The sequence below is a fragment of the Rhodamnia argentea genome, chromosome 2 (assembly GCF_020921035.1).
Source record: "Rhodamnia argentea isolate NSW1041297 chromosome 2, ASM2092103v1, whole genome shotgun sequence".
NCBI classification, from domain to species: Eukaryota; Viridiplantae; Streptophyta; class Magnoliopsida; order Myrtales; family Myrtaceae; genus Rhodamnia; species Rhodamnia argentea.
In genome coordinates this window covers 28403861-28427691 of record NC_063151.1, presented here as the reverse complement: position 1 = coordinate 28427691, position 23831 = coordinate 28403861, and the positions used below count along the sequence as shown (strand labels likewise).

The 23831-nt window shown below is 42.4% G+C and overlaps 1 protein-coding gene and 1 pseudogene across 1 annotated transcript in view; both read left to right on the top strand.

Annotated features, from left to right (window-relative positions):
* Positions 1-23831, top strand: part of LOC115733500 (G-type lectin S-receptor-like serine/threonine-protein kinase At4g27290) — a 56016-nt gene that overhangs the window by 25313 nt on the left and 6872 nt on the right. The gene's annotated exons all lie outside the window — the stretch shown is intronic.
* LOC115732765 lies at positions 17170-21286 on the top strand (annotated as a pseudogene).

Here is a 23831-nt window from a genome sequence, read left to right as displayed (position 1 = left end):
AAAAGTCGTAGACCTATGTTTCAACTATTATCCTACAAAATTTCAGAAATAAATTCATAATTTAAGATGGCCTTTCATTTTTTCAACAGCATGCGGTTATAACAGTTTTCTGAACGTAATTTTTTGGAAAGACACATTAAACTGATTTGATCCATGCATTTCTAGTTCGGTTGGCCAACATAAAAGTTGTTCATCATCTTCTCAACTATAAGCTCGTAAAATTTGGACGTGTTTTGTTCAAAGTACGAATTAATACGGATTTTTTCGTAAAAGCGGACAAACTGAAAATTACATGTTTCAATCCTTTAGTCATAATCACTTTGTTCGTTTGAGTCTAGAGGGACGCCATGGGCCGGTCGCTATTCTTGCTCCCTGTACTCATTTTGGGTTTGTTATTGCGTACAGGTAATTTATCACGGATCCTCCACATATTACTCAATCAATCGCAAAGAGGATGGCCGACATCAACGTCCACCGTCGGTCTGCCCCGGACGAAAAACTTGGCTCCTTGACTGAGCGCTTTGAAGGGATGATGTCCCGAAAGATGGAAGAAATGATGGCCGCCTTCACCGCCAAACTTCAATCATCCACCTCTAGCCCACCGCTAACCATTCCTGCTCTTATTCCTCCTACCGATAACTTCGGTAAAGCACTGGAAGCTACTCCCTATCCGACAATACCGCTAAAAGATGTAATCATCACGGGTATGAGCTCGAGCACGCCACCCATAGTCCCAATCCCCCAAGTCAGCCATGCGGCCCGCGGATTGAATGATGATATGGCCAAGCTGTTGGCCCAAACGGAAAAAAGGATCCGAGAGGTCAAGGGGACTCACAAGATACCCCAGATTGACCCGTCTGTCTTTTCAAAGGTCACGGTGCCCGAGAAGTTCAAGATGCCCGACTTCGAGAAGTATGATGGGACTTCCAACCTGGTTCAGCACGTCCAAATGTACCAAGCAAGAATGAACAAGCATGCGACCAACGGCCCCCTAATGGTCCGGACTTTCCAGGCTAGTTTAAAAGAAGCTGCCATGAGGTGGTATACGGACTACGAAATCTATCGGATGGATGATTAGGAGAAGGCAGCTAATGCTTTCATCAAACATTTTAGCTTTAACTTGGACGTGCTCACCACCAGAGAAGATCTTGAACAGCTTGAGATGAAGAAGGGAGAAACAATCAAGCGGTATGCCACCAGGTGGAGGAACGTGGCATCTCAAAACCAGTCCCTCTCGAAAGGGAACTCATGAAATTGTTTGTTTATACACTGCCGCAAGTTATGAGAACTCGAATTTTGAGATCCGTCGCCACGTCATTCAGCCATCTCATCGCAATGGCTGAAGAAATCGAGAACGGCATGAAGAAAGTTTGGTACGGTGATGTCGCCACGACGACTAAGAGGTTTGCGGTAAGGAAAGACAAGGAGCCGGCCCCACAGGTCAACATGACCTATAGCCAAAAACTTACGACCTAGATGCCGGTCGTACAGATTCCTAATCAACAGCAAGCTAATTTCGGCATGCAACGATAAAGAGGGAATTAACGGTCCCCTCGGCGGTTTACCCCTCTACTAGGAACCCCATCGCAGGTACTCGCGGTTCTACGTAAGAGAGGTTTACCGACTTCCGAGCCTCTACGACCCAAGAACACGAGCTCGCCGAGATATGATCCATCAAAGAAATGTGATTACCACTACGGGGAGCTTGGACATGACACCGATAGCTGTTTTGTATTGAAGCATCGGATTCAAGATCTTCTCGATTCTAAGGCATTCTTGTTCCAAGGCAACAAACAGCCGAATGTCCGTAATAATCCTTTGCCAGATCATTCAAGTAAAGTTAATGTTGTATTCGGGCTAGGGATCAGACAGGTTGGTGCTGTTAAGGTTGAAGTAGCCAATGTTCTCAACGCTCCGATCGGGGCAAGATATTATAAGGTCGGTGAATTGATATCACTCGATCGGTTGAAAGAAAAGGTCTCCGCTCTCATGAAGAACGGATTCATAGTCCGGGCAAGTCAAACCGGGACGGTGGCCACTATATCCCAGATTATCATTGGCCGGGATCGAGAGCTCGCGGCTTTGACTCAACCTCGGACCTTTCAAGAGTCTCGGGTGGAAGATGCCAATGTGACTAACTTGATCAAGAATGACCCAGAGTTAGGGGAAATGCCCGCCCTGGAAGATGCAACGGACGATGAACTTGGAATAATCATTGCCTCGCCCCGACCTTTTCCGTATGTTAGTGACAAGGCGATTTCTTGGTCCTACGATCTTGCCCCGATAACAAGATCGGGACGCGCTTATAGCAATTACCAACCGACTAAGCAAGTCACCGAGAAAGATGCTAAGGAATTCTTGGCTGTAATCAAGGCGAGTGAGTATAGCATTGTCGACCCGTTGCGGAAGTCACCGGCTCGGGTATCCCTACTTGAACTTCTGCAGTCATCCGAGAAGCATCGGGAATCCTTAATGAAGGTACTCGGTGAAATTCACGTACCCGAGAATATTGAATAGGACAAACTAGAGAACTTTATAGGGACGATCCTTCTAAAGGATCGGGTCGCATTCGCCGACGATGAGATTCCGCTCGAAGGATGGGGTCATAACTAAACTTTGCATATAACGATCAAACACAAGCAAACTCACGTAGCTCGAGTACTTATTGACAACGGGTCGGCACCGAATATCTGCCCATTAGCCACATTGAATCGTCTTGGAATCGACCTGGCCGGGTTGCGGGCGGCCAAGACTTCCGTCTGCTCATTCAATGGCGTAAAGAAGGATGTCTTGGGGCGGATCAACTTGGAGATTCAGATCGGGCCTTCTTTATTTGACATTCTCTTCCAGGTACTGGATATTCCTTCGACCTTTAACCTTCTCCTAGGTCGACCTTGGATTCATAACGCCGGAGCTGTCCCATCAAGCCTTCATCGAAAAATTAAGTTCGTGGTCAAACAGAGTTTGGTGATTGTCCATGGAGAGGAAGATCACCAGATTTTCAATGAAACGGTCATCCCTTACATCGAGCCGGCTCATGATGAAGAAGATTCCTACAACGCTTTTGAGATAGTACACATCATCCATGCATCACCGAAAAGTCCTTTGCTAGTTCTCGAAATGTCAACCACTTCTCTTATGGTGGCTAAGATAATGGTGGACAATGGCTTTAAGCCCGGTATGGGTTTAGGTCGATATGGCCAAGGGATTCGCACCCCAATTGAACCGAAAGGCCAATCTCACACAGCCGGTAAGCGGACATGCAGTCATTTACCCCCATCTCTATATACCACTTTCCGATCGCCTAGAGTGGTCGGAGGCTACGATAATTTGACCCAACTCGAAAATGACTTGGGGATTGTGTTCCTCGATACACCGAAGGATCAAGGTATTCCAGTTGAGCCAATAGGGTTTGAAGAGGATGAAGGGGTCTTCGATATCGCCGGTTGTTTTGACGATGTAACCATTGCCGCTATATCCGAAGGTGGAATGCATGAGGATGAATCTTACATGGCGCCTAAACCTTCCAAATCATTCGTCAATGCCATATGTGATGATCCACTGGAGGGTTTAGATTCGGAGTAACATCTTTATGTTTATGCAATCCCCTACGTGGGACATTTTCTGTTTTCCTTTAGGTTTTGGGTCGCATTTGGATTCCTATTATGTGTTGCACTCTCGGATTTTCTTTCCTAGAAGATATAATTTCATATCAATAAAATGACACTATTTTTCGAATCTTGTTGAAGTATCCCAAACCAACCCGATGACGATAACCAATGACCAACGAATTTGTCATCATGGTAAGAACCGAGGGTTGGGCTTTTTCAAGAATTCATGTCCCACGGTTTTGAAAAATAAAAAAAAATAATAAAAATAATAAATAAATAAAGTTCTTCAAAAAAAAAAAATCACACCGCAATTAAATCCTGTTTGTTTTTCTGATTTTCGCCACTTTATGTTTCAGGGGCGACCGTGAGGAGGGGAATCTGGTGGATCTTGAAGTATGTAAGGCGAATGACTCAGGCGAGTCTGATCCCGACGATGAGGAAATACGCAGAGATTTTGAGCAGCATGAAATGATTAAACCTCTGACGGGTGAAGAGACTATATTGATCAACTTGGGCGATACAGAAAACCCTAGAGAGGTTAAAATCGAGGCAAGCCTTTCCGACGATATGGCTAAACGTTTGATTGAACTCTTAAGGGATTACCGGGATATTTTCGCCTGGTCCTATGCGGATATGTCGGGACTTGATCGATCCATCGTCGAACACTGTCTACCGACCGATCCCTCGGTTGAACCCGTAAAGCAAAGGACACGGCCGGCTAAACCGGAGCTCAAAATGAAGATTAAGGATGAAGTCATGAAGCTCCTCGATGTAGGATTTATTGAGGCAACCCAATACTCTGATTGGGTTGCTAATATTGTCCCAGTGCTAAAGAAAGACGGACGGGTTCGAGTCCGTATTGACTATCGTGGACTGAATAAGGCTAGTCCCAAAGATGATTTCCCATTCCCGCGCATCGATGTACTCGTGGATAGCACAGTTGGATTCGACTTATTTTCATTCATGGATGGTTTCTCGAGGTTATAATCGATTTTGATGAACGTGGATGATAAACTAAAAACTACATTCACCACTCCGTGGGGGATGTTCCACTACAAAGTGATGCTATTTGGTCTCAAAAATGCCGGTGTTACTTACCAATGGGCCATGGTCACTCTATTCCACGACATGATACATAACGAGATCGAGGTCTATGTCGATGACATGATCGCAAAGACAAGGCAGGGGGAGGATCACATAAAGACTCTGACTAAGTTGTTTGATAGACTCCGAAAGTTCAGGTTGCGGCTCAACCCGGCCAAGTGCGTCTTTGGTGCTAGATCATGCAAATTGCTCGGATTCATTGTCGGTAGTAAGGGAATCAATATTGACCCATCTAAGGTGAAGGCCATTTGTGAGCTCAAGTCGCCTACGACGCTTAAAGAGGTTCGGGGCCCCATGGGTATATTGAACTACGTCGCTCGATTCATTTCACAACTATCCGAGACCGCTAAGCCCTTTCTCAAGTTATCGAAGAAGAACGCGCTAGTCAATTGGGATAGCAAGTGCGAGGAAGCTTTTGAAGAGTTGAAACGACATCTCATGAATCCGCCCGTACTTGTTCCGCCAACACCTGGCCAGCCTATAATCCTCTACCTCACAATCCATAGCGAGTCTTTGGGCGCCATGCTTGCTCAAGTAAGGTAGGAGGATGGGAAAGAACGGGCCATTTATTATTTGAGCAATAAATTCACGGCTTTCGAGATGAATTATTCCAAGATGAATTAGTCTCGGGTGCTACACGACTTCGCCAATATACATTACATTATCATGTGTTCTTGGTGATGGAATGCGATCCTATCAAATATCTCTTGAATCAACCTACCTTGATCGGTAGACTCGCTAAATGACAGATCCTCATTTCTGAATTTGATGTTGAATACTTATCTCAAAAATCAGTCAAGGGACGAGCCATAGCAAATGCTTTAGGCGAGAGTCTAGGGCAAGACTATGACGCATACTATCCCGAGGGTCGAATCATGTCGGTAGATGATCACGTCTGGACCATGTATTTCGACGGAGCTGTGAATTTATCTAGATCGAGCATTGGAGCGGTTCTAATATCCCTTGGTAGCTAGCATTATCCTGTGGCAGCAAAATTGGTATTTCCTTGCACAAATAACATAGCGGAATATGAGGCATGCATCTTCGGTCTGCAGGCCGCGATTGAAATGGGGATAGCCCGACTCAAGGTGTTCGGGGATTCCGCTTTGATTATCCTTTAGATCGTTGGAAAGTGGAAGATGAGAGATGCTAAATTGCTACCCTACCATGAGTATCTAGATGAACTGGTGGAGGAATTTGAGGATATCTCATTCGAGTATCTATCCAGGACTCATAATCGATTCGCTGATGCATTAGCTACCTTGTCTTCAATGTTACAAGTCACCAATGGGCTTGAGGTTGACCCACCGAAGATCGAGGTATTAAAAAAGCCGGCATATTGTATGGCCGTGATCGATGAACCCGATGGTAAGCCGTGGTACCATGACATCAAGACTTATATTCAGAAGCGGGAGTTCCTGAAAAAAGTACCGTCTCTGACAAAAGTACATAAGGAAGATGGCCTCGAAGTTCTTCTTGAACGGAGAGAATTTGTACAAGCGGCCATTCGATTCTGTCCCGCTAAGATGCGTTGACTCAACCGAACGCCTCGTTTGATGATGGAAGTACATGAAGGGATCCGTGGTCCACACATGAACGACCACTTGTTAGCTAAGAAGATTATGAGGTTGGGTTATTATTGGCTCACGCTTAAAAGAGATTGTATTCAGCATGTCCTAAGCTGTCACAAGTGTCAGATTCATGGTGACAAGATTAATGTCCCTCCGAACGAGTTGCATCGCTTATATGAACCATGGCCGTTTTCTATGTGGGGCATTGATGTTATCGGCCCTATCAATCCTAAAGCATCCAATGGGCATCGATTCATCTTGGTAGCAATTGACTATTTCTCCAAATGGATCGAAGCCGCATCCTATTTAGCGGTCACGACACGAAATATCATGAAATTTATCTCTAGGGATATCATTGCTCGATACGGTTCACTTGAAGCCATAATCACCGACAATGGCTCAAACTTAAACAACAAACTAATGGACGAATTGTTTAAGGAATTCAAGATCAAGCATCCGAACTCTTCCCCATATCGTTCTCAAATGAATGGAGCAGTAGAAGCCGCCAATAAGAACATTAAGAAAATCTTAGCGAAGACGGTTGAAAATTATCGCGATTGGCATGAGAGGTTGCCATTTGCACTTATGGCGTATCGGACCTCGATCCGGACATCTATTGGGGCAAGCCCGTATTCTCTTGTATATGGAATGAAGGTCGTTCTACCAGTTGAAGTGGAAATTCCTTCCTTATGTATACTGTCTCAAGCTAAGGCGACGGAAGCTAAATGGATCCAGCAGAGGGTAAACCAATTGAATCTGATCGACGAAAAGAGACTTAAGGCTATATGTCATAACCAGTGCTATCAGCAGAGGGTTGCTAAATCATTCAACAAAAAAGTTTAGCCTCGATATTTTCATATCAATGACCTAGCCTTGAGAAAATTGTTGCCAATAGTCCCACTCCCAAAAGGGAAATTCGCTCCAAACTATGGTGGTCCATATATAGTAAAGAAGGTGCTTCCCTAGTAGTGCTTTGATTCTAGCCGAGATGGATGGTCGTTTCTTTACCAACCCAGGCCAATTCGACGCTGTAAAGAAATATTATACTTGATTCACTCTGATGTTTTCATAATCGAGTTATACTATTAATGCAGATTCACGAGTTATTCACATTTGGGCATTCGTTTGTTTCCTCACTACTAATCTTTGCTAAGAGATTGTTTCAAATGAGGAAGTATCTCTAGCCCAATTGAATTGACCATTAGGAGCATGAGATTTACATATTCACATAGTAAAAGGGGTTATCTTGCAAAAAAAAAAATATGACGATCAAGATGAAATGAGTTAAAACTTGCATTCATTTCATTCAGCGAAAAACCTTACAAATAGATCATCGGGGTGGGAACGTAAAGGTGAACCGAGCCCTAATGAGCATCACAAAAGAGTTTAACCGACTCTCTATACGGTTGATGCTCTGCCTACACCAATTGCTTTGAGAATCGAGATCCGCCGGCTTAAAGAGGAGGAGCTCACATTTCTCTTTAAGCCTGGCTACCTAGTCCTCGTGATACTCGGCAGCAAACTTCAGGTCATGGATCAGCATTCTCCCGCGGACTATATCCAGGGTCGGATGGTCAAGTCTTTTTTCCAGCCAGGTGCATTGGAATTTCAAAACAATATTGAGCGGATCGCGCTCGAAGAGGGTCCGGGACATGGCCAAACGTCCCACCAAGTTCCGCCTCTCACGAATCAACAGGGAAACTTGTTCATTATCGTAGTCAAGGGCCTTCTTATAATTGTCGGCTACAAGACCGGCCAACACCAAGTTGTCCGATCGATCCCGATAGCGTGCCCTCACAAGATGGGCCAAAGTAACATCTTGATGAGCAAGATGGTAAGCCTCTAGGAAGTTAGTGAAGAGGGTAGGGAAGATCCCGTATTCCTCTTCTAACTTGGTACCTTGAATAGAAAAGGTGTCCATATCCGTAAACATGAGACGGGTTTCGATTTTGGCCTCTAGATGGTTGGCTATATAAGAGTAGCCCTGGCCCGGGAGATTATAAAGTTTCTCCCATTTGGCCAAAACTTCAGCCGAGAAGACGTGTGCGGGGAGGGAGGCCATTGTTATTGAAGCGGCTGAAAAAGAATGGATGCGAAAGAGTGCTTAGAAGGTTGGAGATAAAGATATGAAAGCGATAATCGTCTCGGCGTTAAATCCTAATTTAAAGGGCAGGAAAAGTCATAATAATAATTATTGTGGGGGCCGAGTTAATTATTTGGGTAAAACTACAAACGTTTCGTCCGTGAATCACGTATCTACCATCTCGAGCCTCACAAATCCGAAAAAGTTGAGAAACGACTTAAAGGTCCCGCCATAATTGAAAAATTAAGAGAGAGACAAGTCTACTCCTCGAGAAAAGATTTAAGGGTCCCACCATGTCAAAAGGAAAGGAAGAAGACAGAGCGGGAAACACGAAATCTTGGGAGAAGCGCCGGCTTGGTGGTTTTCATCCACGTTAAAAGGGAGGCTTTGGAAGATACCCGATTACTCAAAAGAAAAAAGAAGAGAAGAATTTAGAGAGAGTAAGCATACGGCGGAGAGTAGAGTGAACAAAAGGCAGTAATAGGTATTTCAATCCAACATGTTTAGAGGCTACCAGCACTTACCGGAGGCAACCAACCTAGACATCGCAGAGAGCGAACCGCTGGATTTCGAGGCCAAATCCAGCTCTGAAGTCGTAAAACCCAATTCCCTTGGCGATGAAATTTAAGATCTCGACAGCAACAACAATAGCAAAAAGAGCCGCAGCCAACCCCAGAAAAGAAAACATCAAATCAGAGAGCTTGAAGCTTCCTTCAAGGAGTGCCCTTACGTGAACAAGAAACGAAAAAATGAATTGAGCCGGAAGCTAGGAATGGAACCCTTGAAGGTCAAGTTTTGGTTTCAAAACAAGCGGGCCCGATTGAAAGTTCAAAATGAAAGTCATGAACTTACGGTTCTAAAGGAGGAAAATGAAAAGCTTTGAGCAGAGAACAAGAGGTATAAGGATGCTCTTAACACCGCCGTTTGCCTTGTCTGTAGCAGTCCCATCACCTTTGGTGACATGTTCCTCGATGAGCCACATTTGAGCATTGAAAATGCTCATTTATCGATTCATCCCCCAGAGCAAGTTCTCGCACAATCGGATTTTGTTGGGGATACGTCCTAGAAAATCGGTCTTGCGGAGGCAGAACCGATGCCCTTCGAGGGAAGAGATATGCAGCACTACAATTGGAGCTTCCTTGATGATGAGCTCAATGTCACGATCCGCCAGTTCAACGCCGATGGAACTCCGAATCTATAGCCTACATGAAGCTCGAGTTGTTGATTATGGGCTCTCAAAATATCGCTCTTTTGAGCACTACTAGCCAGCCCTTACGAATCCTCAAGAGAAGTAGGGCCATGCACGAATGAATGTACTGTTTGTTACAAAGTCCCCATGTGAGACATTCTTCTTTTTACGCCTAGAGTTAATCCAGGGGCAAAGAACAGTACTATCCACGAATATCATCATGCTTAAATGTGTGAATTCCTTGTCAGATTTGACTGAACGTCAAAAAGAAAAGCATTGAAAGCCTTCACATAGGTAAATGCGAAAAGATTGAGGACGGAAATAACTGCCTCATTCGTAGGAGGAAGCGAAAAGATTTGAGGAGGGAAATAACTGCCTCGTTTGTGGGAGAAAGCGAAAAGATTTGAGGAGGGAAATAACCGCCTCATTCGTAGGAGGAACCGAAAAGATTTTAGGAGGGAAATAACTGCCTCGTTCGTAGAGAAAGTGAAAATATTTGAGGGCTCCTCGCATATCGAAAAGAAAAAAGATGACAGATTGAGTGAGAGGTAAGAGTTATTACAAAATGGATCCAAGGCACTAAGACCGGAAAGGAGAGAAAAAGCTATCCTCTTTCGTAGAGAAAGCAAGAACCTATATGCGAGACTAACGGATCGGAAAAAGTTTATAAAGAACTTGAAGTCTCCATGTACCTAATGACCTCCAGAACTCATCACGAAAGGCCATAATCGCTTTTGTGATTTTCGGGCAATTTGTTTTTGTAAGTCCAAGAACATCTAAAGCCCGGTCTCCGGTCGAAATACCCATTTTCGGTCTACATATGGAAGGTTTTAAAGAAAAAACAAGTACACATTCATTCCAAGAGGAAGTATGGGAAGCTTTCTATCCTAAGGATTTGCGAGTCATGGCCATTGATGGCAACCCCGTTTCCCTCTCGGTCCTCGTTGCTATCTTGAGAAGGTGCATGTACGGGATTTCAGCTTATGCGAAAGCAACGGAAGCCTTAGAAGTGCTGAGGCAAGACAAATATGATTTTGACATCGTCGTCACAGCCATGGTAGGGATCGATATGGACGGTCTCGGTCTCTTAAAGATCATTGATTCCGAGTTGGACATACCGGTCATCGTAGCATCAGCAAGTGATGATCAACGGTTCATAACGAGGGCCATATTGTATGGTGCTCGAGACATCCTAGAGAAGCCAATCTGCGCTCGAGTGCTCCAAAACATTTGGCAGCATGTTGTAAGGAAGCAATTACTCGAACAAAAAAACTATAGCCAAGTTGACGACGACGATTTTGTCCTAAAGAAAAGGCCCCTTTGGTCCACCGAACTTCATTCTATATTCATTGATGCAGCTCGACGGCTAGGAATCAATTCAACACGACCAACGGCTGTACTCAAAATAATGAATGTAGACGGACTCACCATACAAAGTGTCACGAATCACCTTCAAAGATTTAGAGATAAGCTGAAGAAGCACGATGCAGCTTGGAAGCAAGGCGACCCGAGCAAAGTTGATTGGAAGATCAATACCAGGAAAACCTACGGAGTAAAAAGTACCCGGCCACTTCCCAATCAAAAATACTGGCCATACCAACCTTCCGTTGGTGGTTCTAGTAGCAGACGAGTTGATCATCCCTACGAGTTCCCGAGCAACGGCGGGGCTCAAGCTCAAGGAATCAGACTGCTCACGGCGAAAACAAAGTGGGAAATCTGTCGCCGGTGTTAGCAAGTAACAATGCCCAATTCGAGTATCAATTGCTCAAAAAATCGAAAGATTACTTTGATGATGAGCTCACCACCTTGATCGCCTAGTTCGGAACTCAAGGACCTCCCGAGTTGTGATCCGAAGCAAGTGATTATGAATCCTCAAACAACGATCGTTGGTGTATGATCCAAGACAAAATCAGTCGATCATTGGAATGGCCAGCAAAAGAGGTGGAACCAATCTTGCATGAATACTTCTTTAATTCCATGTATAGTTCCCCTGCGTGGGATATTTTTTACTTTCTAGCTGTCTAGAATTTGTTTAGAGTTAAAGGGCGAATTTTCTCCTCTCTCATCAAATGCATAAGTTCCTTGTTAAGCTAGGCCTGTAGCAAATCAATTTGTGGACGACGCCCCTGAACGCCGTAAAAAGAGATTCCGAATAGCCTTACTTGGGAGAATACGAGTAAAAGACCAAGTGGGCTCAAAGATGGGTAACTCCGTATCGTCCCAATTGGCTCTCAATCATTTCAAACTCTAAATTAAGCTTATTTTATTCTCGACAGGGGATTGCCAATTGCTTTGAGAACAATATAACAAAAAGCGAACCACCCGTGGACGCCAACAACACCACAACCTAGTGGTTGGGGGAATAACAATGGTCCGAGGCGTCCCGGGTTCGATCCCGGGATTTGGCATCAATGTACAAAGATTAATAAAAACTTTTTGCTTCGCAGTTTAGTGCCGATCGAAGCTCGGCCTAGATAGTTACAAAACCGGAGAGATAACATCTCGGACGGACAATCCGATCCAGATGAGTCAATCTTTTCAATTCAAAGTTCACAAGAAATTCGTACAAGGGTAAAGCGGTATCGTTTCAACTCGTTTAGAACATGAGAACGTACATTGACGCTTTCCCTTTTGATTTTTATAGGGGTCACTGCCTTTCCGGATAGGGAAGGATCCCTTCTCCCAAAAAATTAATGAAATGAGAAATTTTTGAAGCCTTTAACAATCTCATGTCTTGAAGTAAACAATACAGTTTTGCGACTCATCTGCACGCCCCTAAGAATTTTCTTACGTGCTTGCGAATTCTGTTTGCCAAGATAAAAAGTTGCTGTATTTTGTATGCTCGAAAACACTCATACATCGCATGGTTTATGCATGATTGTTCATCATGTTTAATTTACCAACTCTAAATAAGAAGTATGAACTGCATAACATACATTGAATGTATAGAAGGGGGCATGACAGGATGATGAAAGGCAATCATTTTCCAAACACGTCCAATTTTTTCAAGCGAGATGAACGGTGGCAAAATTCCGCATTCCCCAAGGTAAAGAGTTTTCTCGCGAAAAGTACGATAACCGAAGTGACGGAGGCGTTCATTTCTCTATCCTAAACACTACAAGTTATCCGTTGATTAACCCATTTGAGCGGAGATTTCACTTCTACAACCCTGTCAAGAACCACCCCACATTGGGGCAAAACAGAGGTAATTCCATCAGTATCACGAGACAAAATGGTTAGAAATTTTCTTGCTTGGACTAACATTAATCTTCGGGTGATTCTTTGCATTGTACTTGCACTTTAATTCAAGTGTCTTAAGATGACGAAAAGCATTTGTTCCTCTATCCTACACATTTATATCCATTTGCACAACCCATTTGAACCTGCAAATGCATTTCTAAAAGCCCTTATTGGTGACCATTGTTGTCCCAAAGCAAAGACGGCCCATCTTTGAGTAGGACTTGAAAAGTCGGATCAATAGAAAATCCCCGAATGAACTCATCAAGATACTGAAATATGCAGCAGTAAAATAGAGATGAAAAAAAAAAAAGAGCAAAGGTTGATTCTACAGAAAATTCCTGGACATTTAAAAAGCAAAGTGTCTACCAAAAGTAAGGCCAATGCCCATTCAATTCATTGTTCGTCTGTAATGCACAATTCTCTTGTACATTTCAAGAGGGGCTCTCATTAAGTGTCAAGTTGCAAAATGCAATCCTCTGCTCATACCATCCTCAAAGCAATGGTGGCACCCCAAAAGGCCAAGATAGGTGACAAGATTGCAATGGTCACCAACATCAAGCTGCTTCTCATACATTTTCCGAGCCAAAACGAATCCTTTCTTTTCCAAGTCCCCAAATCATAACCCACGATACAACCCTTCAAAAGTCTTTTTCGACTAGGGCACTTGAGTTAACGTAGAGTTCAATTATTTGAAGCATCGCTCGAAGAAGTTCGAGCAAAATTATTTCTCTCTCATTTTTGCAGGGTTTTTGACTTGTAAACCCATAGCAGATAATGAAGGAATTCATTTCAGCAGCCTTGAATCAACTAGAGTCCGCTTTGTAAACCTTTGACCTAACCGTCATTACGGTCCTAATCAAGACCTCCCGATCGGCTCGGTCGTATCAATTGCGAGATTACTCGGATCCTTATCGAATGCGATGATGGAAAGATTGAGTGATTTCTTTTGAATCCTGCAGACAGGATAAATGGCCTTTCTTGAGAGTGAGAGAAAACCCTTTCTGATCGAAGTCCCCCCCATTCAGCTCACATTCGAGGTATTCATAATGTGAGAACCTCCCCGGACAGAATTGGTAATGCAAACTTGATAGAATGGTTATGCATGAACCATAGTATGAGTGATGGTATTATACATATGTTATTTCTAATCATTGCAAGCTCATGAGAATAGTTTTGCATGAATTCATTGTTGAATATGTTTGCACATGTTACCTCTGACATTCTAAGATAGGTAATGCATTCCCAATGATTCCCTCCCAAGGTCTTGAAATCCATCCAAGGATTATTGAATGAGCAAGTTCTGCTGGCAAATGCCTACCAGGTACGATACAAGCGATCCGTCTCGTTCCTTGATTAATCATTCGGAGAACCCATGTAAGTTTTCTCAACCCTTTTTTCCAATTAACAACTCTTCTGATGATAGTTGTTATGATTCAATTCAGGCAATATACCCCTTTCGTACTTATCGATTTCATTCGATGGTGCTCTTATCAAATATTGTTCAACTCGGGCAATATGCCTCTTCTGTCGAGTCGTGAAGACATATGCACCGGCGATCTTGACATCTTACCAAATCATAACAACGTAGTTCTTATGATCTCAGCCTCGAATCACAAAGACATATGCACTAGTGATCTTGACCTTTAGTCGGTTTATAATGACATAACTCTTATGATTCTCGGCCCTTTTATCAAATCATGATGACATAAGCACCCATGATTTTGATCCAAACCAAATCATGACGATGTAGCTATTATGATTTTGGTTCCCCTTTGTCAAATTGTGAAGACATATGCACTGGCAATTTTTGACATTTTATCAACTCACAACGACGTAGCTCTTGTGAACTTGATTTCACTTCTTTCGACTCACAACGACATAGCTATTGTGATTTCGAAGCACACACATATCTTGTGTTGTCTCACACCGTAAAGAAATCTCCGGTAATGGATAAAGCACCAATACCTTAAGATCCTCGCGTCAGAAACTTGGAAATTAAGGAAATCATCAGCATTGTGAGGTATTTGGTACAACAAGTATTCTCGTATGCGATCCACGTGCAAGTTTCTCTAACATGGAAAAGAGAAGTTTTGGCGCATGTTATTTACAGTCTTGCATATCATGCATCACTTCATTACAAAAAAAATAAAAATAATATAAAAAAAAGGATTAAAACTCCTACCAAGAGGTTCATTCATCATTTACACCGTCAAAACTTAGGGTTCAACTTTGTCTTTGAGCGGAACCTCTACGAGCCTCCACTCAAAGAGGGGCAGCTGTTGACACCTAAATTTTGACTAATATATTTTTTTGCATAAAAATTAGAACTAATTTTAGTTCTAAATAAAAATCATCTCACATATTTATTTTTAGCGTACATTGCATTGGCATATAATTGGGCAAATAGAACACTTAATTTAGCATGCATCTAGACTAGACATGGGGTGAAAAATGTACCAAGAATATTTGGGCTTGAAAGAAATATTTTCTCGGGGACTGTATTGCAAATACTTGGAACTTCGGGGACCGTATTGCAAATACTAAAAAAAGATGGAGAAAGGAAGATGGTGAAGAGAAGATAAAGAAGAGAAGATAATGAAAGGAAGATGGTGAAGAGAAGATGAAGAAGAGAAGATGAAAATGGAAGATGAGGAAATGAAGATGAAGAAGAGAAGATGAAAATGGAAGATGAAGAAATGAAGATGAAAAATAAAGGATGAAGAACTTTGCCTATAAAAGAAGAAGAGTTCTTGAAGAGAAGGGGAGTTTGTTGGAGGGGAAAAGAATTGAGAGAGTTCTTGAGAAAAACCAGAAGAGAAAATTCGAGAGTGAAGAAAAGAGCTTTAGTCGAGCATCATCTTCGACGAGTCCCGACACATACTTCGCCTCTCACCACCCAACAACGTCACCGCTTGTCATTTTCGACGACAGCCACGTTCTTCCAGCTCCGAGAACTTAAACGAAACTATAACGTGTACGTGAGTAAGATTTTGTGTAATAGAAGGCAGTCTTCTCCATCTCGATCTATAAAGATGTAATCGTTTGGTTTTAACATTTGTTTGTTTATTTTGAATATGCTACGTGTTCCAAAGTTTAGCATTATTACATGTTAATTTATTTTTGTGAATACTCATGACTGGCTGCATTTTCTTTCTTTCTAAATCATCCATGATATATATCGCATAAAGTTCAATGTCTTACATTCACATAAGAAAAAAAAAAAGGAAAAAACCAAAAAACTGCACCTTTGAGTTTCAAGTAAAATCTATCAAAATTGCCAAATCAGACATTTTTCATGAAAATAGTACCGAAAAGGCGTTAGAGTAATCTAGCGTAACCAAATCCCCGGATTCAAAATCTCTGGTTCGTAGAAATAAGATAGTTTTCTCCCGCTATTTTATTTAGGTTTCTAATCGACCTACCGAAAATGATTAGTGGCGACTCCAAATTCAAATTACATTGTTTGTTAATTATTCGAACCTTAAGTTGCGATTTGGTATGGACTTGGGAGAGTCCGAGTTAGGTTAGTTAATTAATTAACCTGATAATCCATTAGCCCGGAAATTAACTTGTTTATTTTTTAGGTCGCGACACCACCCATTGATGATGCCCGCGATGGCTGCCGGGGGGGAAGAAAAAGAAGGATAAAAAGGAAAAATTAAAGAAGGAAAATAGAAGCAAAAGACAAAAAAAAAAAAAACAAATGAAAGGTAAATAAAAAAATTTGAAAAAGTATTAAAAATTATTAAGAATTGTTCATGTTAGCGTCGGCCATGCCACAAAGGATGACTGGAGTTCACATCAACGATTTTTTTATGGACTCAATTGGCAAAACGTAAAAAGGTTTAAGACTCAATTGAAAAAATTAAAAGATTTAAAACTAAATTAGCAGTGCAATAGACTCGGGGCTTTTTGTACAATTTTCCAGCTTAACTTCATACGGGGGTAAAAATAGTCCTCCAACTTGTAAACAAAAGTTCGGGCAACCGAGAGCTCAATCTTGTTCTTACAAAAGCGAAAGAAAAATAACAATAATGACCCAGGCGATAAATTTTAATCTTTTCTTTACCTGCTCTTTTTCGTAGATTTTCATTAACGGAGTATGTTCTAGTTGGACGTGTCGTATTTATCTTTGTTCTTCTCTTCATAATTCCAAAGCCTTTCGTCGTGAATTCATTCCATCTTTCTTGTCATGTTTAAAGATTTCTGTTGCATGGTATAGAGAGATGATGAGATTTTGAACGAGTTTTGGTCAGCAATCAATGGGAAGTTGGAACTAGTCAAACTCAATAACATGGGGTTCAACTTTGGAGACTCACAAGAAATTCAAGGCACGGATTTTTTATGTGGATGTCAGAATTGGCAGTATTATCGGTGCATGGACTTGGAACAAGTGGCTCTTTCCTGATGGCTTTTTAACAGATCATCCAAAGAAGCCAATGGCTGAAGATCAGCCTTGAGATCGCAGGGGGGGTCTTCACTCTTCAGCCGTCTCTCTTCTCCTTTGTTGTCTTCTCAGCTCACTCACCAGATTCGCTGGCCATTGTGAAAATCTTGACTGCTTCAGGCAAGTATGAAAGCCTTTGTGGCACTCTCCTGGTGTCTTGTTCTGTTCTCGTGTGATGCTCTTGTTTCCAGTACACTAGATAGCATAACAACAAACCAGTCGATTCGTGATGGCGAGAGCCTGGTTTCTGCTGGCGGGACATTTGAGCTGGGGTTCTTCAGCTCGGGCGATCCCCCAAAGCGATACCTGGGAATATGGTGCAAGAAAATAACATCAATGACCATAGTGTGGGTTGCCAATAGAGTCGCACCCCTGGCGGATGCGTCGGGTACTTTGAGGGTCACTAGTCGCGGAAGTCTCGTCCTTCTCGACGGGAATGGAAGCAAAATCTGGTCGTCCAGCCCGCCGACAGCAGCGCGGGATCCAGTCGCGCAGCTCTTGGATATAGGAAATCTTGTTGTGAGAGATGCCAATGGCAGTGATTCCAATAATTTCCTGTGGCAGAGTTTTGACTATCCTACAGATACATTTCTAGCCGGTATGAAGATAGGATGGAATAGAACGTCGGGCTTCAATCGTTATTTAACATCATGGAAGAGCGTTGATGACCCTTCTCCGGGCAGCTTCACGTATCAACTTGATCCTGACGGCTACCCACAACTCTTCTTGAAGCAGGGTTCTGACATCAAGTTCAGGTCAGGACCATGGAATGGTCTTCGATGGGCCGGCACACCTAATTTGAATCCGAACCCATATTACAGTTATGAATTCGTGTTAAATGAGGACGAGATGTACTACCGCTTCGCGCTCCTCAACAATTCGGTCATTTCCAGGAAGATATTGATGCCCAATGGCATCGTCCAACGATTCATTTGTTTTGACCAAACGCAGGGTTGGACTTTTTACCTCACCGCACCAATAGACCAATGTGACAACTATAAATCATGTGGTGCCTATGGTACCTGTAGGGTCGATACTTCCCCAGTGTGTAGGTGCCTGAAAGGGTTTGTGCCCAAATTCTCTCAAGAATGGGATATTTTGGATTGGTCAAATGGGTGTGTGAGGAGAAATCCTTTGGATTGTCAGGATGACATATTTGTGAAGTATTCTTCGTTAAAATTGCCGGACACTCGGTCTTCCTGGTTTAATGCGAGCATGAATCTTTGAGAATGTGAAGTTGTTTGCAAGAAAAATTGTTCCTGTACAGGTTATTCAAACATGGACATCAGAGATGGAGGAAGTGGTTGCTTGCTGTGGTTCGGCGAGCTGATTGACATTAGAGAGTACGACAATTACGGGCAGGACCTCTACATCCGGATGGCAGCATCAGAATCAGGTATTAATTTATTATAGACTGGAATTTGCTAGATACTGAAGAGGAAAATGTACATACATCTTTGAAGGAGAGCTTAGGGAAGGGTAATATCAGTGACACCTAGTTCTTACTCCTGATCCTGTATATGCTCCTGCTTCTTCTCTTAGCTTTGCTACCATCAGGTCCATCACACCAAAAGAAGCATAAGCTGGTCATCGGCTTGGCAATTTCATTCGGGTCTGTTTTCCTTGGCCTGGTTCTCACCATCTGCATTCTACAATGCAAGAAGAAGAAAATGGGGCTTCCTGAAGGTAAACTGTACTTTATGATACAGTACTGTCAGATTCTGTATTCTGGTTCTCATCATACCCAGTGTTTGCATTATCCATTTCATGACATACAAGTAGGTGCTTTACATGACCTCTCAATACCTATCCTATTATGGAGCCCGAGAATTTCTTGTCTCGCGTTCATTCAGTAGTTACCCTCTGGTAGAAGTAAAGTTCTTTTCAATTAGACTATTATCAGAGCGGATCCGGCATTCACGTCACATTCAGCATTCATCCTCACCCAGCCCAACAGTTACAAGGTTTACGATTATTTGTATTGTACTATTCCCCATGACCAATGAGAGGTCACACAAGAGATTCCATGATGAACTGACAAAATCAGTTAGTCTAAACCAATATCGTTCAAGGCATTTGTGTGTCGGTGTCAGGCGTACAAAATGGTGACAAACTACTAGATATAATCGCGATCATGTTTCCCTAATATGTTCGCAATTCGATGCTCTCATTATTAGCAAATTAGCATGATTGTGTAGCATCATGATTGAAGGAAGTCTGAAGTAATGCAGAAGCCATACAGATATTTGCTGTCCTAGCAAATCAACTCCATATAATTTGTGCTGCAGTTAAAAAGGACAGGTTTGAATCAGGAGACAACTATGAAAGCCAGAAGGAAGATCTTGAGTTGCCACTGTTTGACTTGTCTACAATAGCTATGGCTACCAGTAACTTTTCAACCGACAATAAACTTGGAGAAGGTGGTTTTGGACCTGTCTACAAGGTACTAAAATTGTGCATGCTATTCTCGAGAAGGACATTGTTGCTATTTGAGGATTGTAAAGTAATGCTCGCTGTTGCAATTGCATAATTCGTTAAGAAAATATTCCTGAATATGTAGATCGGAGGCTGAATAACTTGATTGCAAAATGTTAAGTTACTGTGAGTGGAAAGTCTAGCAAAGGAAAGTGTAGGCAAGGAATTATTTTCACTAAACAAGTTGCCCATATGCAGGGTGTGTTGAAGGGTGGTCAAGAAATCGCGGTGAAGAAGCTGTCAAGGGACTCAAGACAAGGGCTGCATGAATTCAAAAACGAAGTTCTATACGTTTCCAAGCTGCAGCACCGGAACCTAGTGAAGCTTCTAGGATGTTGCATTAAGGAAGAAAATCTTCTAATCTATGAACTCATGCCCAACAGAAGCTTGGACTCATTTCTCTTTGGTTTGCTTACTTTCTCAATCCCTTAGAAGCATGAACTTTGTGAAAGCTCCAAAATACTGTCGCATAAGTAGCAAATTAGCAAATGACTCAATTGATACCTTACTTGTTGTGACTTACAAACCGTGCAGAGTTAACTAAAGTCAAATGAATTTTTGACAGATCCAACGCAGAGGGAGCAACTGGACTGGTCAGCACGTTTCAACATCATCAATGGAATTGCTAGGGGGCTTCTTTATCTTCATCAAGATTCCAGACTCAGGATTATTCACAGAGATGTAAAAGCTAGCAATATATTGTTAGATTTCGAGATGAACCCCAAGATCTCTGATTTTGGCTTGGCTAAAAGCTTCGCAGGGAATGAAACACATGCAAATACTAACAGAGTGGTTGGAACATAGTAAGAGCTTTTAATGCAGAAAGTGATGACCTCTGTGCTCAATTCGCTTTTAAACTGATGGTTTCAATACATCAATTTCTGTAGTGGTTACATGTCTCCAGAGTATGCCCTTGGTGGAGTTTTCTCGGCAAAATCTGATGTCTTTAGCTATGGTGTATTGGTGCTCGAGATTGTAAGCGGGAAGGGAAACAGAGGGTTTCATCATCCAGACCACCATCATAATCTTCTTGGCCACGTAAGTTCATAATATTGTTCACCTTCCAACCACAAGAACTGCCCCTAATGGTTGTTTTCAATGTGGTCAGGCTTGGAAACTATTCACAGAAGGCAGGTCCATGCAATTGCTTGATAAGTTGGTCAAGAACTCATGCAGTACTTCAGAAGCGTTACGGTCTATCCATATAGGCCTAATGTGCGTGCAGCGATGCCCCGATGATAGGCCAAGTATGTCCATGGTGGTTATGATGCTGGGAAGCAACATCGAATTGCCTCTTCCGAAAGAGCCAGGGTTTTTCTATGAAAGGAATCTACTCCAAGAAAACACTTCAGACAGTCAACCAAACGAAATGACCATGACAGTGTTATCTGCTCGATAAGAGAGTTATGGCCAGGAATTGCAATTTTTGCTCTTTCTGTGAATCTTACACCCCATGTGGAAAATCAATGTAGAAGTTCTTTAATGTCCTCCCATAGCTATGCTTCCGAAAGTACCGCATCTCTCATTTGGCTGCAGGTTGAATGTACATGGAATGTCTGAAGTCCACATATTCCGACATCCTCTTTTACAAATTTGTAAGCTATAGCAAGAACCACGAGGCAATACACCGAAAACTCTGCTAAACAAAACACGGGGAAACGGACAGATCATCATTGAAAGGCCATGAGGTCCCGTTCAAGGGCATCTTCTCCCTAAAATTTTGCATCGTTAGCCCGAAAAGAAAAATCTCAACGACTTTGTATCTTCCATAAGCTCAGTACTTAATCTCCACGTCGAGTTCCCTATCACCATCGAAATCACTTTCCTTCAAGAATGATGGGATGGACTTGGCACATGAACCTAGTCTATGTTGGTTTCATATGAAAATTTGTGTAACGATGATCTTTGCGCTAAAGAGGGGGTCCTACTATTAGTCTAGTAGGGTCGTACTTCACACAAAACAGGAATAGGGGAATAATCACCCGTTTCTTGGAAAGATAGGAAGTAGCTTTGGCTGGAGTTGTGCACGGCCATGTTGGTCATTTGCATGGCTACAATCTAGAACTAAGCCTGATTTTAAACTTGGAATTGGGAGCTTAGACACCTTGGCTCTAAAAGTAGCTAACTCGAAAACCGATCAGTTTGGTTCCATTAACAACTGTTAATAGAAAATAGAAAATAGAAAATGTGCACCAGGAAACCAAACTTTTCATTAATTGTGCATTCAAAAAACAGTCTAAAAGACCTAGGAAACGCACCAGTATGAAAACAAGTTCTTTCGAGGTTTGGGAAGAATTCACATCCACTCCGGATAATTCTTATTGATGCAAGAGCATTGTCAAGGAGCTACTCCGAGATGAGCCAACTTCTCCATAGATAAATCTGACTGCAAGTACGCACATTACTAGCATTCACTGTCAAAAACTTAACCCCAGATTGTGGGAATCCTGAAAATTCCCCTTCTTTAAGTTATTAGGAATAGAATGATTAAATATATAGGTCACCTTGTCTTTTATTCATGGTTGTTTCAGTTAGCTTTCTCAGCTTGTCAAATGATTCCTAAGCATAAGGTGTTCAACGTGAACGATTGTCGATGATTTGAAAGATAGGGATTGTATTAATGTTACCATGGGCAACTTTGTCGGTGTGATGACTAGGAAGTAGTAGATTTTTCCAATGATTTACAGTCGATAATGATGGTATTGTGATGTCTTGTACTTACGGATCAGCTATAACAAGTTAAGAACACTTGAGTCCTTCGCTCTTTTGCAATCTCTCCTCCTTCTGGTCAACATCAGCTATTCAGTGAACAAATATGAGAGCATCAGTGATAGTTTTCATCTCCCGTCTTCTTTTCTCTTTGTTGTATGCTGCTCCTATTTTCAAGTATTAGATACCATGAGTACAAATCAGTCTAAACGAGATGGCGACAGCTTAGTTTCTGCTGGTGCGACATTTGGATTAGGATTCTTCAGCCCTGGAGATTCCCCGAAGCTATACCGCATGATACTGTACTAAAGAACCTCCAAGGACAGAAGTATGGGTTGTCAATAGAGCCACCTTAAAGTTTACTAGCCAGGGGCTTGTCCTTTGAACGGGAACGGAACCCAAATTTGGTCCTCAACTCATCCGTACATGCCCGAAACCCAGTTGCACAGCTCTTGGTTGCGTAGAAATTCTTATGGTGAGAGGTGCGGATGGAAGTGTTCTGTGGCACAGTTTTGATTCTCCTGCATATACACTTCAACACTAATTGTCATCCTGCTCCTGGTGATCCCACATTCCAACTTGACCCAAATGGATTCCCACAGCTCCTATTGAGGCAGGCTTCTGTTATCATGTTCAGGTCAGGACCATGGAGTGGTGTCGACACCTAATTTGAATACTAACCATAACACAGTTCGATGGTTTTCGTTCTGGTATCAAATTCAAATGGCATTTTACAACGCAAAACTGAGTCCCTCCAGTGTAGCTGCTTGAAAGGCTTCACACCGAAGTATTCTCAACAATGGAAATTTCGGATTGGTCAAATGGGCGTGCGAGAACTCCCTTGAATTGCGAAAGGGTCATATTTGTGAAGAATTCCGGGGTGTGGATTGCCAGATACACGCAGTTCCTGGTTTGATAAGCCAACGGAACTTCAAGAATGCAAAGTAATTTGCAAGAAAAAATTGTTGTTGTATGACTTTTCAAACTAGAATGTCAAAAGCGCAGGAAGTGGTTGCTTGCTGTGGTTTGGAGAGTCTTATGGACATAAGAGAGTACAATCAAAACGGGCAACACTTGCACATCAGGATGGCTGCCTCGGAATCAGGTAGTGACCCATTTTAAGATCCTTGCAATAACTAGTCCTGACTGTTATTTGTATGCTCCTCCTCCTTTTAGATCAACTAAAGACGAACCAAAAGAAGCATAAGCTGCTCATGGTCTTGGCACTATCTATCGTGACTGGTCAACATCATTTTCTTTTTTGACGAATTTGGGGACCTGTATACGTTAGGGTTTTCAACGGTTCGGATTTTCAGAAAAATCCAAACCGAACCAAACCGTTAAGATGAGCGGCTGAACCAAGCGGAATTGTGACCAGAGCCTAACCAAAAATCCTGTTCGG